The sequence below is a fragment of the Macaca nemestrina genome, chromosome 3 (genome assembly GCF_043159975.1).
Source record: "Macaca nemestrina isolate mMacNem1 chromosome 3, mMacNem.hap1, whole genome shotgun sequence".
In the NCBI taxonomy this organism is placed as follows: domain Eukaryota; kingdom Metazoa; phylum Chordata; class Mammalia; order Primates; family Cercopithecidae; genus Macaca; species Macaca nemestrina.
Window position 1 is genome coordinate 112,794,131 of NC_092127.1, and position 16,823 is coordinate 112,810,953.

Below are 16,823 nucleotides of genomic sequence, written 5' to 3' on the forward strand. Positions count from 1 at the left end.
CTTTTTCACCATAGCCCTCTACGGGCTTCCAAATATCACTTTGCCATTTCCACAAGAAGTGTATTAGCGAAAGGCGTCTTGAGGGGAAAGCTGAAACTCTGTGAGATGATTTCACAGAACACAAAGAAGTTTCTCAGAAAGCTTCTTTCTCTTTTTTATCGGAGGATATTTTCTTTGGCCCTATAGTCTTCAAAGGGATCCGGAATATCTCTTCTCAGATTCCACAGAAATAAGGCTAGCAAAGAGATCCACGAAATACAGTTGTAACTCTGTGAGATGAATTAACAGAACACTAAGCGGTTTCTCAGAAAGATTTTCCAGATTTCATCTGAGGATATTTCCTTTTTCAACATAGCCCTCTATGGGCTTCCAAATATCACTTTGCCAATTCCACAAGAACTGTCTTAGCGAAAGGCTTCTTGAGGGGAAGGCTGTAACTCTGTGAGATGATTTCACAGAACACAAAGAAGTTTCTCAGAAAGCTTCTTTCCCTTTCTTATCGGAGGATATTTCCTTTGGCCCTATAGTCTTCAAAGGGATCCGAAATATCTGTTCTCAGATTCCACAGAAATAAGGCTAGCAAAGAGATCCACGAAATACAGATGTAACTCTGTGAGATGAATTAACAGAACACTAAGCGGTTTCTGAGAAAGCTTATTTCCAGATTTCATCTGAGGATATTTCCTTTTTCACCATAGCCCTCTAAGGGCTTCCAAATATCACTTTGCCAATTCCACAAGAACTGTCTTAGCGAAAGACTTCTTGAGGGGAAAGCTGTAACTCTGTGAGATGATTTCACAGAACACAAAGAAGTTTCTCAGAAAACTTCTTTCTCTTTGGTATCTGAGGATATTTCCTTTGGCCGTATAGTCTTCAAAGGGATCCGAAATATCTGTTCTCAGATTCCACAGAAATAAGGCTAGCAAAGAGATCCACGAAATACAGATGTAACTCTGTGAGATGAATTAACAGAACACTAAGCAGTTTCTCAGAAAGCTTCTTTCCAGATTTTATCTGAGGATATTTCCTTTTTCACCATAGCCCTCCATGGGCTTCCAAATATCACTTTGCCAATTCCACAAGAACTGTCTTAGCGAAAGGCTTCTTGAGGGGAACGCTGTAACTCTGTGAGATGATTTCACAGAACACAAAGAAGTTTCTCAGAAAGCTTCTTTCTCTTTGGTATCGGAGGATAGTTCCTTTGGCCCTATGGTCTTCAAAGGGATCCGAAATATCTGTTCTCAGATTCCACAGAAATAAGGCTATCAAAGAGATCCACGATATACAGATGTAACTCTGTGAGATGAATAACAGAACACTAAGCAGTTTCTCAGAAAGCTTCTTTCCAGATTTCATCTGAGGATATTTCCTTTTTCACCATAGCCCTCTACGGGCTTCCAAATATCACTTTGCCATTTCCACAAGAAGTGTATTAGCGAAAGGCGTCTTGAGGGGAAAGCTGAAACTCTGTGAGATGATTTCACAGAACACAAAGAAGTTTCTCAGAAAGCTTCTTTCTCTTTTTTATCGGAGGATATTTTCTTTGGCCCTATAGTCTTCAAAGGGATCCGGAATATCTCTTCTCAGATTCCACAGAAATAAGGCTAGCAAAGAGATCCACGAAATACAGTTGTAACTCTGTGAGATGAATTAACAGAACACTAAGCGGTTTCTCAGAAAGATTTTCCAGATTTCATCTGAGGATATTTCCTTTTTCAACATAGCCCTCTATGGGCTTCCAAATATCACTTTGCCAATTCCACAAGAACTGTCTTAGCGAAAGGCTTCTTGAGGGGAAGGCTGTAACTCTGTGAGATGATTTCACAGAACACAAAGAAGTTTCTCAGAAAGCTTCTTTCCCTTTCTTATCGGAGGATATTTCCTTTGGCCCTATAGTCTTCAAAGGGATCCGAAATATCTGTTCTCAGATTCCACAGAAATAAGGCTAGCAAAGAGATCCACGAAATACAGATGTAACTCTGTGAGATGAATTAACAGAACACTAAGCGGTTTCTGAGAAAGCTTATTTCCAGATTTCATCTGAGGATATTTCCTTTTTCACCATAGCCCTCTAAGGGCTTCCAAATATCACTTTGCCAATTCCACAAGAACTGTCTTAGCGAAAGACTTCTTGAGGGGAAAGCTGTAACTCTGTGAGATGATTTCACAGAACACAAAGAAGTTTCTCAGAAAACTTCTTTCTCTTTGGTATCTGAGGATATTTCCTTTGGCCGTATAGTCTTCAAAGGGATCCGAAATATCTGTTCTCAGATTCCACAGAAATAAGGCTAGCAAAGAGATCCACGAAATACAGATGTAACTCTGTGAGATGAATTAACAGAACACTAAGCAGTTTCTCAGAAAGCTTCTTTCCATATTTTATCTGAGGATATTTCCTTTTTCACCATAGCCCTCCATGGGCTTCCAAATATCACTTTGCCATTTCCACAAGAACTGTCTTAGCGAAAGGCTTCTTGAGGGGAACTCTGTAACTCTGTGAGATGATTTCACAGAACACAAGGAAGTTTCTCAGAAAGCTTCTTTCTCTTTGTTATCGGAGGATATTTCCTTTGGCCCTATAGTCTTCAAAGGGATCCGAAATATCTGTTCTCAGATTCCACAGAAATAAGGCTAGCAAAGAGATCCACGAAATACAGATGTAACTCTGTGAGATGAATTAACAGAACACTAAGCAGTTTCTCAGAACGCTTCTTTCCAGATTTCATCTGAGGATATTTCCTTTTTCACCATAGCCCTCTATGGGCTTCCAAATATCACTTTGCCAATTCCACAAGAACTGTATTAGCGAAAGGCTTCTTGAGGGGAAAGCTGTAACTCTGTGAGATGATTTCACAGAACACAAAGAAGATTCTCAGAAAGCTTCTTTCTCTTTGTTATCGAGTGATATTTCCTTTGACCCTATAGTCTTCAAAGGGATCCGAAACATCTGTTCTCAGATTCCACAGAAATAAGGCTAGCAAAGAGATCCACGAAATACAGATGTAACTCTGTGAGATGAATTAACAGAACACTAAGCAGTTTCTCAGAAAGCTTCTTTCCAGATTTCATCTGAGGATATTTCCTTTTTCACCATAGCCCTCTATGGGCTTCCAAATATCACTTTGCCAATTCCACAAGAACTGTCTTAGCGAAAGGCTTCTTGAGGGGAAAGGTGTAACTCTGTGAGATGATTTCACAGAACACAAAGAAGTTTCTCAGAAAGCTTCTTTCTCTTTGTTATCGGAGGATATTTCCTTTGGCCCTATAGTCTTCAAAGGGATCCGAAATATCTGTTCTCAGATTCCACAGAAATAAGGCTAGCAAAGAGATCCACGAAATACAGATGTAACTCTGTGAGATGAATTAACAGAACACTAAGCAGTTTCTCAGAAAGCTTCTTTCCAGATTTCATCTGCGGATATTTCCTTTTTCACCATAGCCCTCTATGGGCTTCCAAATATCACATTGCCAATTCCACAAGAACTGTCTTAGCGAAAGGCTTCTTGAGGGGAAAGTCGTAACTCTGTGAGATGATTTCACAGAACACAAAGAAGTTTCTCAGAAAGCTTCTTTCTCTTTGTTATCGGAGGATATTTCCTTTGGCCCTATAGTCTTCAAAGGGATCCGAAATATCTGTTCTCAGAATCCACAGAAATAAGGCTAGCAAAGAGATCCACGAAATACTGTTGTAACTCTGTGAGATGAATTAACAGAACACTAAGCAGTTTCTCAGAAAGCTTCTTTCTAGATTTCATCTGAGGATATTTCCTTTTTCACCATAGCCCTCTATGGGCTTCCAAATATCACTTTGTGAATTCCACAAGAACTGTCTTAGCGAAAGGCTTCTTGAGGGGAACGTTGTAACTCTGTGAGATGATTTCACAGAACACAAACAAGTTTCTCAGAAAGCTTCTTTCTCTTTGTTTTCGGAGGATATTTCCTTTGGCCCTATAGTCTTCAAAGGGATCCGAAATATCTGTTCTCAGATTCCACAGAAATAAGGCTAGCAAAGAGATCCACGAAATACAGATGTAACTCTGTGAGATGAATTAACAGAACACCAAGCAGTTTCTCAGAAAGCTTCTTTCCAGATTTCATCCGAGGATAATTCCTTTTTCACCATAGCCCTCTACAGGCTTCCAAATATCACTTTGCCATTTCCACAAGAAGTGTCTTAGCGAAAGGCTTCTTGAGGGGAAAGCTGTAACTCTGTGAGATGATTTCACAGAACACAAAGAAGTTGCTCAGAAAGCTTCTTTCTCTTTTTTATCGGAGGATATTTTGTTTAGCCCTATAGTCTTCAAAGGGATCCGGAATATCTGTTCTCAGATTCCACAGAAATAAGGCTAGCAAAGAGATCCACGAAATACAGTTGTAACTCTGTGAGATGAATTAACAGAACACTAAGCGGTTTTTCAGAAAGCTTCTTTCCAGATTTCATCTGAGGATATTTCCTTTTTCACCGTAGCACTCTATGGGCTTCCAAATATCACTTTCCCAATTCCACAAGAACTGTCTTAGCGAAAGGCTTATTGAAGGGAAAGCCGTAACTCTGTGAGATGATTTCACAGAACACAAAGAAGTTTCTCAGAAAGCTTCTTTCTCTTTGTTATCGGAGGATATTTCCTTTGGCCCTATAGTCTTCAAAGGGATCCGAAATATCTGTTCTCAGATTCCACAGAAATAAGGCTAGCAAAGAGATCCACGAAATACTGTTGTAACTCTGTGAGATGAATTAAGAGAACACTAAGCGGTTTCTCAGATAGCTTCTTTCCAGGTTTCATCTGAGGATATTTCCTTTTTCACCATAGCCCTCTACGTGCTTCCAAATATCACTTTGCCAATTCCACAAGAACTGTCTTAGCGAAAGACTTCTTGAGGGGAAAGCTGTACCTCTGTGAGATGATTTCACAGAACACAAAGAAGTTTCTCAGAAAACTTCTTTCTCTTTGGTATCTGAGGATATTTCCTTTGGCCGTATAGTCTTCAAAGGGATCCGAAATATCTGTTCTCAGATTCCACAGAAATAAGGCTAGCAAAGAGATCCACGAAATACAGATGTAACTCTGTGAGATGAATTAACAGAACACTAAGCAGTTTCTCAGAAAGCTTCTTTCCATATTTTATCTGAGGATATTTCCTTTTTCACCATAGCCCTCCATGGTCTTCCAAATATCACTTTGCCATTTCCACAAGAACTGTCTTAGCGAAAGGCTTCTTGAGTGGAACTCTGTAACTCTGTGAGATGATTTCACAGAACACAAAGAAGTTTCTCAGAAAGCTTCTTTCTCTTTGTTATCGGAGGATATTTCCTTTGGCCCTATAGTCTTCAAAGGGATCCGAAATATCTGTTCTCAGATTCCACAGAAATAAGGCTAGCAAAGAGATCCACGAAATACAGATGTAACACTGTGAGATGAATTAACAGAACACTAAGCAGTTTCTCAGAAAGCTTCTTTCCAGATTTCATCTGAGGATATTTCCTTTTTCACCATAGCCCTCTATGGGCTTCCAAATATCACTTTGCCAATTCCACAAGAACTGTCTTAGCGAAAGACTTCTTGAGGGGAAAGCTGTAACTCTGTGAGATGATTTCACAGAACACAAAGAAGTTTCTCAGAAAGCTTCTTTCTCTTTGTTATCGAGGGATATTTCCTTTGACCCTATAGTCTTCAAAGGGATCTGAAACATCTGTTCTCAGATTCCACAGAAATAAGGCTAGCAAAGAGATTCACGAAACAGATGTAACTCTGTGAGATGAATTAACAGAACACTAAGCAGTTTCTCAGAAAGCTTCTTTCCAGATTTCATCTGAGGATATTTCCTTTTTCACCATAGCCCTCTATGGGCTTCCAAATATCACTTTGCCAATTCCACAAGAACTGTCTTAGCGAAAGGCTTCTTGAGGGGAAAGAAGTAACTCTGTGAGATGATTTCACAGAACACAAAGAAGTTTCTCAGAAAGCTTCTTTCTCTTTGTTATCGGAGGATATTTCCTTTGGCCCTATAGTCTTCAGAGGGATCCGAAATATCTGTACTCAGATTCCACAGAAATAAGGCTAGCAAAGAGATCCACAAAATACTGTTGTAACTCTGTGAGATGAATTAACAGAACACTAAGCAGTTTGTCAGAAACCTTCTTTCCAGATTTCATCTGAGGATATTTCCTTTTTCACCATAGCCCTCTATGGGCTTCCAAATATCACTTTGCCAATTCCACAAGAATTGTCTTAGTGAAAGGCTTCTTGAGGGGAACGTTGTAACTCTGTGAGATGATTTCACAGAACACAAAGAAGTTTCTCAGAAAGCTTCTTTCTCTTTGTTATCGGAGGATATTTCCTTTGGCCCTATAGTCTTCAAAGGGATCCGAAATATCTGTTCTCAGATTCCACAGAAATAAGGCTAGCAAAGAGATCCACGAAATACAGATGTAACTCTGTGAGATGAATTAACAGAACACTAAGCGGTTTCTCCGAAAGCTTCTTTCCAGGTTTCATCTGAGGATATTTCCTTTTTCACCATAGCCCTCTACGGGCTTCCAAATATCACTTTGCCAATTCCACAAGAACTGTCTTAGCGAAAGACTTCTTGAGGGGAAAGCTGTAACTCTGTGAGATGATTTAACAGAACACAAAGAAGTTTCTCAGAAAACTTCTTTCTCTTTGGTATCGGAGGATATTTCCTTTGGCCCTATAGTCTTCAAAGGGAACCGAAATATCTGTTCTCAGATTCCACAGAAATAAGGCTAGCAAAGAGATCCACGAAATACAGATGTAACTCTGTGAGATGAATTAACAGAACACCAAGCAGTTTCTCAGAAAGCTTCTTTCCAGATTTCATCTGAGGATATTTCCTTTTTCACCATAGCCCTCTACGGGCTTCCAAATATCACTTTGCCATTTCCACAAGAAGTGTCTTAGCGAAAGGCTTATTGAAGGGAAAGCCGTAACTCTGTGAGATGATTTCACAGAACACAAAGAAGTTGCTCAGAAAGCTTCTTTCTCTTTTTTATCGGAGGATATTTTGTTTAGCCCTATAGTCTTCAAAGGGATCCGGAATATCTGTTCTCAGATTCCACAGAAATAAGGCTAGCAAAGAGATCCACGAAATACAGTTGTAACTCTGTGAGATGAATTAACAGAACACTAAGCGGTTTCTCAGAAAGATTCTTTCCAGATTTCATCTGAGGATATTTCCTTTTTCACCGTAGCCCTCTATGTGCTTCCAAATATCACTTTCCCAATTCCACAAGAACTGTCTTAGCGAAAGGCTTATTGAAGGGAAAGCCGTAACTCTGTGAGATGATTTCACAGAACACAAAGAAGTTTCTCAGAAAGCTTCTTTCTCTTTGTTATCGGAGGATATTTCCTTTGGCCCTATAGTCTTCAAAGGGATCCGAAATATCTGTTCTCAGATTCCACAGAAATAAGGCTAGCAAAGAGATCCACGAAATACTGTTGTAACTCTGTGAGATGGATTAACAGAACATTAACCAGTTTGTCAGAAAGCTTCTTTCCAGATTTCATCTGAGGATATTTCCTTTTTCACCATAGCCCTCCATGGGCTTCCAAATATCACTTTGCCAATTCCACAAGAACTGTCTTAGCGAAAGGCTTCTTGAGGGGAACGTTGTGACTCTGTGAGATGATTTCACAGAACACAAAGAAGTTTCTCAGAAAGCTTCTTTCTCTTTGTTATTAGAGGATATTTCCTTTGGCCCTATAGTCTTCAAAGGGATCCGAAATATCTGTTCTCAGATTCCACAGAAATAAGGCTAGCAAAGAGATCCACGATATACAGATGTAACTCTGTGAGATGAATTAACAGAACACTAAGCAGTTTCTCAGAAAGCTTCTTTCCAGATTTCATCTGAGGATATTTCCTTTTTCACCATAGCCCTCTACGGGCTTCCAAATATCACTTTGCCATTTCCACAAGAAGTGTCTTAGCGAAAGGCTTCTTGAGGGGAAAGCTGAAACTCTGTGAGATGATTTCACAGAACACAAAGAAGTTTCTCAGAAAGCTTCTTTCTCTTTTTTATCGGAGGATATTTTCTTTGGCCCTATAGTCTTCAAAGGGATCCGGAATATCTGTTCTCAGATTCCACAGAAATAAGGCTAGCAAAGAGATCCACGAAATACAGATGTAACTCTGTGAGATGAATTAACAGAACACTAAGGAGTTTCTGAGAAAGCTTCTTTACAGATTTCATCTTAGGATATTTCCTTTTTCACCATAGCCCTCTATGGGTTTCCAAATATCACTTTGCCAATTCCACAAGAACTGTCTTAGCGAAAGGCTTCTTGAGGGGAAAGCTGTAACTCTGTGAGATGATTTCACAGAACACAAAGAAGTTTCTCAGAAAGCTTCTTTCTCTTTGTTATCGGAGGATATTTCCTTTGGCCCTATAGTCTTCAAAGGGATCCGGAATATCTGTTCTCAGATTCCACAGAAATAAGGCTAGCAAAGAGATCCACGAAATACAGATGTAACTCTGTGAGATGAATTAACAGAACACTAAGCAGTTTCTCAGAAAGCTTCTTTCCAGATTTTATCTGAGGATATTTCCTTTTTCACCATAGCCCTCCATGGGCTTCCAAATATCACTTTGCCAATTCCACAAGAACTGTCTTAGCGAAAGGCTTCTTGAGGGGAACGCTGTAACTCTGTGAGATGATTTCACAGAACACAAAGAAGTTTCTCAGAAAGCTTCTTTCTCTTTGGTATCGGAGGATAGTTCCTTTGGCCCTATGGTCTTCAAAGGGATCCGAAATATCTGTTCTCAGATTCCACAGAAATAAGGCTATCAAAGAGATCCACGATATACAGATGTAACTCTGTGAGATGAATAACAGAACACTAAGCAGTTTCTCAGAAAGCTTCTTTCCAGATTTCATCTGAGGATATTTCCTTTTTCACCATAGCCCTCTACGGGCTTCCAAATATCACTTTGCCATTTCCACAAGAAGTGTATTAGCGAAAGGCGTCTTGAGGGGAAAGCTGAAACTCTGTGAGATGATTTCACAGAACACAAAGAAGTTTCTCAGAAAGCTTCTTTCTCTTTTTTATCGGAGGATATTTTCTTTGGCCCTATAGTCTTCAAAGGGATCCGGAATATCTCTTCTCAGATTCCACAGAAATAAGGCTAGCAAAGAGATCCACGAAATACAGTTGTAACTCTGTGAGATGAATTAACAGAACACTAAGCGGTTTCTCAGAAAGATTTTCCAGATTTCATCTGAGGATATTTCCTTTTTCAACATAGCCCTCTATGGGCTTCCAAATATCACTTTGCCAATTCCACAAGAACTGTCTTAGCGAAAGGCTTCTTGAGGGGAAGGCTGTAACTCTGTGAGATGATTTCACAGAACACAAAGAAGTTTCTCAGAAAGCTTCTTTCCCTTTCTTATCGGAGGATATTTCCTTTGGCCCTATAGTCTTCAAAGGGATCCGAAATATCTGTTCTCAGATTCCACAGAAATAAGGCTAGCAAAGAGATCCACGAAATACAGATGTAACTCTGTGAGATGAATTAACAGAACACTAAGCGGTTTCTGAGAAAGCTTATTTCCAGATTTCATCTGAGGATATTTCCTTTTTCACCATAGCCCTCTAAGGGCTTCCAAATATCACTTTGCCAATTCCACAAGAACTGTCTTAGCGAAAGACTTCTTGAGGGGAAAGCTGTAACTCTGTGAGATGATTTCACAGAACACAAAGAAGTTTCTCAGAAAACTTCTTTCTCTTTGGTATCTGAGGATATTTCCTTTGGCCGTATAGTCTTCAAAGGGATCCGAAATATCTGTTCTCAGATTCCACAGAAATAAGGCTAGCAAAGAGATCCACGAAATACAGATGTAACTCTGTGAGATGAATTAACAGAACACTAAGCAGTTTCTCAGAAAGCTTCTTTCCAGATTTTATCTGAGGATATTTCCTTTTTCACCATAGCCCTCCATGGGCTTCCAAATATCACTTTGCCAATTCCACAAGAACTGTCTTAGCGAAAGGCTTCTTGAGGGGAACGCTGTAACTCTGTGAGATGATTTCACAGAACACAAAGAAGTTTCTCAGAAAGCTTCTTTCTCTTTGGTATCGGAGGATAGTTCCTTTGGCCCTATGGTCTTCAAAGGGATCCGAAATATCTGTTCTCAGATTCCACAGAAATAAGGCTATCAAAGAGATCCACGATATACAGATGTAACTCTGTGAGATGAATAACAGAACACTAAGCAGTTTCTCAGAAAGCTTCTTTCCAGATTTCATCTGAGGATATTTCCTTTTTCACCATAGCCCTCTACGGGCTTCCAAATATCACTTTGCCATTTCCACAAGAAGTGTATTAGCGAAAGGCGTCTTGAGGGGAAAGCTGAAACTCTGTGAGATGATTTCACAGAACACAAAGAAGTTTCTCAGAAAGCTTCTTTCTCTTTTTTATCGGAGGATATTTTCTTTGGCCCTATAGTCTTCAAAGGGATCCGGAATATCTCTTCTCAGATTCCACAGAAATAAGGCTAGCAAAGAGATCCACGAAATACAGTTGTAACTCTGTGAGATGAATTAACAGAACACTAAGCGGTTTCTCAGAAAGATTTTCCAGATTTCATCTGAGGATATTTCCTTTTTCAACATAGCCCTCTATGGGCTTCCAAATATCACTTTGCCAATTCCACAAGAACTGTCTTAGCGAAAGGCTTCTTGAGGGGAAGGCTGTAACTCTATGAGATGATTTCACAGAACACAAAGAAGTTTCTCAGAAAGCTTCTTTCCCTTTCTTATCGGAGGATATTTCCTTTGGCCCTATAGTCTTCAAAGGGATCCGAAATATCTGTTCTCAGATTCCACAGAAATAAGGCTAGCAAAGAGATCCACGAAATACAGATGTAACTCTGTGAGATGAATTAACAGAACACTAAGCGGTTTCTGAGAAAGCTTATTTCCAGATTTCATCTGAGGATATTTCCTTTTTCACCATAGCCCTCTAAGGGCTTCCAAATATCACTTTGCCAATTCCACAAGAACTGTCTTAGCGAAAGACTTCTTGAGGGGAAAGCTGTAACTCTGTGAGATGATTTCACAGAACACAAAGAAGTTTCTCAGAAAACTTCTTTCTCTTTGGTATCTGAGGATATTTCCTTTGGCCGTATAGTCTTCAAAGGGATCCGAAATATCTGTTCTCAGATTCCACAGAAATAAGGCTAGCAAAGAGATCCACGAAATACAGATGTAACTCTGTGAGATGAATTAACAGAACACTAAGCAGTTTCTCAGAAAGCTTCTTTCCATATTTTATCTGAGGATATTTCCTTTTTCACCATAGCCCTCCATGGGCTTTCAAGTATCACTTTGCCATTTCCACAAGAACTGTCTTAGCGAAAAGCTTCTTGAGGGGAACTCTGTAACTCTGTGAGATGATTTCACAGAACACAAAGAAGTTTCTCAGAAAGCTTCTTTCTCTTTGTTATCGGAGGATATTTCCTTTGGCCCTATATTCTTCAAAGTGATCCGAAATATCTGTTCTCAGATTCCACAGAAATAAGGCTAGCAAAGAGACCCACGAAATACAGATGTAACACTGTGAGATGAATTAACAGAACACTAAGCAGTTTCTCAGAAAGCTTCTTTCCAGATTTCATCTGAGGATATTTCCTTTTTCACCATAACCCTCTATGGGCTTCCAAATATCACTTTGCCAATTCCACAAGAACTGTCTTAGCGAAAGGCTTCTTGAGGGGAAAGCTGTAACTCTGTGAGATGATTTCACAGAACACAAGGAAGTTTCTCAGAAAGCTTCTTTCTCTTTGTTATCGAGTGATATTTCCTTTGACCCTATAGTGTTCAAAGGGATCCGAAACATCTGTTCTCAGATTCCACAGAAATAAGGCTAGCAAAGAGATTCACGAAATACAGATGTAACTCTGTGAGATGAATTAACAGAACACTAAGCAGTTTCTCAGAAAGCTTCTTTCCAGATTTCATCTGAGGATATTTCCTTTTTCACCATAGCCCTCTAAGGGCTTCCAAATATCACTTTGCCAATTCCACAAGAACTGTCTTAGCGAAAGGCTTATTGAGGGGAAAGCCGTAACTCTGTGAGATGATTTCACAGAACACAAAGAAGTTTTTCAGAAAGCTTCTTTCTCTTTGTTATCGGAGGATATTTCCTTTGGCCCTATAGTCTTCAAAGGGATCCGAAATATCTGTTCTCAGATTCCACAGAAATAAGGCTAGCAAAGAGATCCACGAAATACTGTTGTAACTCTGTGAGATGAATTAACAGAACACTAAGCAGTTTGGCAGGAAGCTTCTTTCCAGATTTCATCTGAGGATATTTCCTTTTTCACCATAGCCCTCGATGGGCTTCCAAATATCACTTTGCCAATTCCACAAGAACTGTCTTAGCGAAAGGCTTCTTGAGGGGAAAGCTGTAACTCTGTGAGATGATATCACAGAACACAAAGAAGTTTCTCAGAAAGCTTCTTTCTCTTTGTTATCGAGGGATATTTCCTTTGGCCCTACAGTCTTCAAAGGGATCAGAAACATCTGTCTTCAGATTCCACAGAAATAAGGCTAGCAAAGAGATCCACGAAATACAGATGTAACTCTGTGAGATGAATTAACAGAACACTAAGCAGTTTCTCAGAAAGCTTCTTTCCAGATTTCATCTGAGGATATTTCCTTTTTCACCATAGCCCTCTATGGGCTTCCAAATATCACTTTGCCAATTCCACAAGAACTGTCTTAGGGAAAGGCTTCTTGAGGGGAAAGCCGTAACTCTGTGAGATGATTTCAAAGAACACAAAGAAGTTTCTCAGAAAGCTTCTTTCTCTTTGTAATCAGAGGATATTTCCTTTGGCCCTATAGTCTTCAAAGGGATCCGAAATATCTGTTCTCAGATTCCACAGAAATAAGGCTATCAAAGAGATCCACGATATACAGATGTAACTCTGTGAGATGAATTAACAGAACACTAAGCAGTTTCTCAGAAAGCTTCTTTCCAGATTTCATCTGAGGATATTTCCTTTTTCACCATAGCCCTCTACGGGCTTCCAAATATCACTTTGCCATTTCCACAAGAAGTGTCTTAGCGAAAGGCTTCTTGAGGGGAAGCTGAAACTCTGTGAGATGATTTCACAGAACACAAAGAAGTTTCTCAGAAAGCTTCTTTCTCTTTTTTATCGGAGGATATTTTCTTTGGCCCTATAGTCTTCAAAGGGATCCGGAATATCTGTTCTCAGATTCCACAGAAATAAGGCTAGCAAAGAGATCCACGAAATACAGTTGTAACTCTGTGAGATGAATTAACAGAACACTAAGCGGTTTCTCAGAAAGCTTTTTTCCAGATTTCATCTGAGGATATTTCCTTTTTCAACATAGCCCTCTATGGGCTTCCAAATATCACTTTGCCAATTCCACAAGAACTGTCTTAGCGAAAGGCTTCTTGAGGGGAAGGCTGTAGCTCTGTGGGATGATTTCACAGAACACAAAGAAGTTTCTCAGAAAGCTTCTTTCCCTTTCTTATCGGAGGATATTTCCTTTGGCCCTATAGTCTTCAAAGGGATCCGAAATATCTGTTCTCAGATTCCACAGAAATAAGGCTAGCAAAGAGATCCACGAAATACAGATGTAACTCTGTGAGATGAATTAACAGAACACTAAGCGGTTTCTGAGAAAGCTTATTTCCAGATTTCATCTGAGGATATTTCCTTTTTCACCATAGCCCTCTAAGGGCTTCCAAATATCACTTTGCCAATTCCACAAGAACTGTCTTAGCGAAAGACTTCTTGAGGGGAAAGCTGTAACTCTGTGAGATGATTTCACAGAACACAAAGAAGTTTCTCAGAAAACTTCTTTCTCTTTGGTATCTGAGGATATTTCCTTTGGCCGTATAGTCTTCAAAGGTATCCGAAATATCTGTTCTCAGATTCCACAGAAATAAGGCTAGCAAAGAGATCCACGAAATACAGATGTAACTCTGTGAGATGAATTAACAGAACACTAAGCAGTTTCTCAGAAAGCTTCTTTCCATATTTTATCTGAGGATATTTCCTTTTTCACCATAGCCCTCCATGGGCTTCCAAATATCACTTTGCCATTTCCACAAGAACTGTCTTAGCGAAAGGCTTCTTGAGGGGAACTCTGTAACTCTGTGAGATGATTTCACAGAACACAAGGAAGTTTCTCAGAAAGCTTCTTTCTCTTTGTTATCGGAGGATATTTCCTTTGGCCCTATAGTCTTCAAAGGGATCCGAAATATCTGTTCTCAGATTCCACAGAAATAAGGCTAGCAAAGAGATCCACGAAATACAGATGTAACTCTGTGAGATGAATTAACAGAACACTAAGCAGTTTCTCAGAACGCTTCTTTCCAGATTTCATCTGAGGATATTTCCTTTTTCACCATAGCCCTCTATGGGCTTCCAAATATCACTTTGCCAATTCCACAAGAACTGTATTAGCGAAAGGCTTCTTGAGGGGAAAGCTGTAACTCTGTGAGATGATTTCACAGAACACAAAGAAGATTCTCAGAAAGCTTCTTTCTCTTTGTTATCGAGTGATATTTCCTTTGACCCTATAGTCTTCAAAGGGATCCGAAACATCTGTTCTCAGATTCCACAGAAATAAGGCTAGCAAAGAGATCCACGAAATACAGATGTAACTCTGTGAGATGAATTAACAGAACACTAAGCAGTTTCTCAGAAAGCTTCTTTCCAGATTTCATCTGAGGATATTTCCTTTTTCACCATAGCCCTCTATGGGCTTCCAAATATCACTTTGCCAATTCCACAAGAACTGTCTTAGCGAAAGGCTTCTTGAGGGGAAAGGTGTAACTCTGTGAGATGATTTCACAGAACACAAAGAAGTTTCTCAGAAAGCTTCTTTCTCTTTGTTATCGGAGGATATTTCCTTTGGCCCTATAGTCTTCAAAGGGATCCGAAATATCTGTTCTCAGATTCCACAGAAATAAGGCTAGCAAAGAGATCCACGAAATACAGATGTAACTCTGTGAGATGAATTAACAGAACACTAAGCAGTTTCTCAGAAAGCTTCTTTCCAGATTTCATCTGCGGATATTTCCTTTTTCACCATAGCCCTCTATGGGCTTCCAAATATCACATTGCCAATTCCACAAGAACTGTCTTAGCGAAAGGCTTCTTGAGGGGAAAGTCGTAACTCTGTGAGATGATTTCACAGAACACAAAGAAGTTTCTCAGAAAGCTTCTTTCTCTTTGTTATCGGAGGATATTTCCTTTGGCCCTATAGTCTTCAAAGGGATCCGAAATATCTGTTCTCAGAATCCACAGAAATAAGGCTAGCAAAGAGATCCACGAAATACTGTTGTAACTCTGTGAGATGAATTAACAGAACACTAAGCAGTTTCTCAGAAAGCTTCTTTCTAGATTTCATCTGAGGATATTTCCTTTTTCACCATAGCCCTCTATGGGCTTCCAAATATCACTTTGTGAATTCCACAAGAACTGTCTTAGCGAAAGGCTTCTTGAGGGGAACGTTGTAACTCTGTGAGATGATTTCACAGAACACAAACAAGTTTCTCAGAAAGCTTCTTTCTCTTTGTTTTCGGAGGATATTTCCTTTGGCCCTATAGTCTTCAAAGGGATCCGAAATATCTGTTCTCAGATTCCACAGAAATAAGGCTAGCAAAGAGATCCACGAAATACAGATGTAACTCTGTGAGATGAATTAACAGAACACCAAGCAGTTTCTCAGAAAGCTTCTTTCCAGATTTCATCCGAGGATAATTCCTTTTTCACCATAGCCCTCTACAGGCTTCCAAATATCACTTTGCCATTTCCACAAGAAGTGTCTTAGCGAAAGGCTTCTTGAGGGGAAAGCTGTAACTCTGTGAGATGATTTCACAGAACACAAAGAAGTTGCTCAGAAAGCTTCTTTCTCTTTTTTATCGGAGGATATTTTGTTTAGCCCTATAGTCTTCAAAGGGATCCGGAATATCTGTTCTCAGATTCCACAGAAATAAGGCTAGCAAAGAGATCCACGAAATACAGTTGTAACTCTGTGAGATGAATTAACAGAACACTAAGCGGTTTTTCAGAAAGCTTCTTTCCAGATTTCATCTGAGGATATTTCCTTTTTCACCGTAGCACTCTATGGGCTTCCAAATATCACTTTCCCAATTCCACAAGAACTGTCTTAGCGAAAGGCTTATTGAAGGGAAAGCCGTAACTCTGTGAGATGATTTCACAGAACACAAAGAAGTTTCTCAGAAAGCTTCTTTCTCTTTGTTATCGGAGGATATTTCCTTTGGCCCTATAGTCCTCAAAGGGATCCGAAATATCTGTTCTCAGATTCCACAGAAATAAGGCTAGCAAAGAGATCCACGAAATACTGTTGTAACTCTGTGAGATGAATTAAGAGAACACTAAGCGGTTTCTCAGATAGCTTCTTTCCAGGTTTCATCTGAGGATATTTCCTTTTTCACCATAGCCCTCTACGTGCTTCCAAATATCACTTTGCCAATTCCACAAGAACTGTCTTAGCGAAAGACTTCTTGAGGGGAAAGCTGTACCTCTGTGAGATGATTTCACAGAACACAAAGAAGTTTCTCAGAAAACTTCTTTCTCTTTGGTATCTGAGGATATTTCCTTTGGCCGTATAGTCTTCAAAGGGATCCGAAATATCTGTTCTCAGATTCCACAGAAATAAGGCTAGCAAAGAGATCCACGAAATACAGATGTAACTCTGTGAGATGAATTAACAGAACACTAAGCAGTTTCTCAGAAAGCTTCTTTCCATATTTTATCTGAGGATATTTCCTTTTTCACCATAGCCCTCCATGGTCTTCC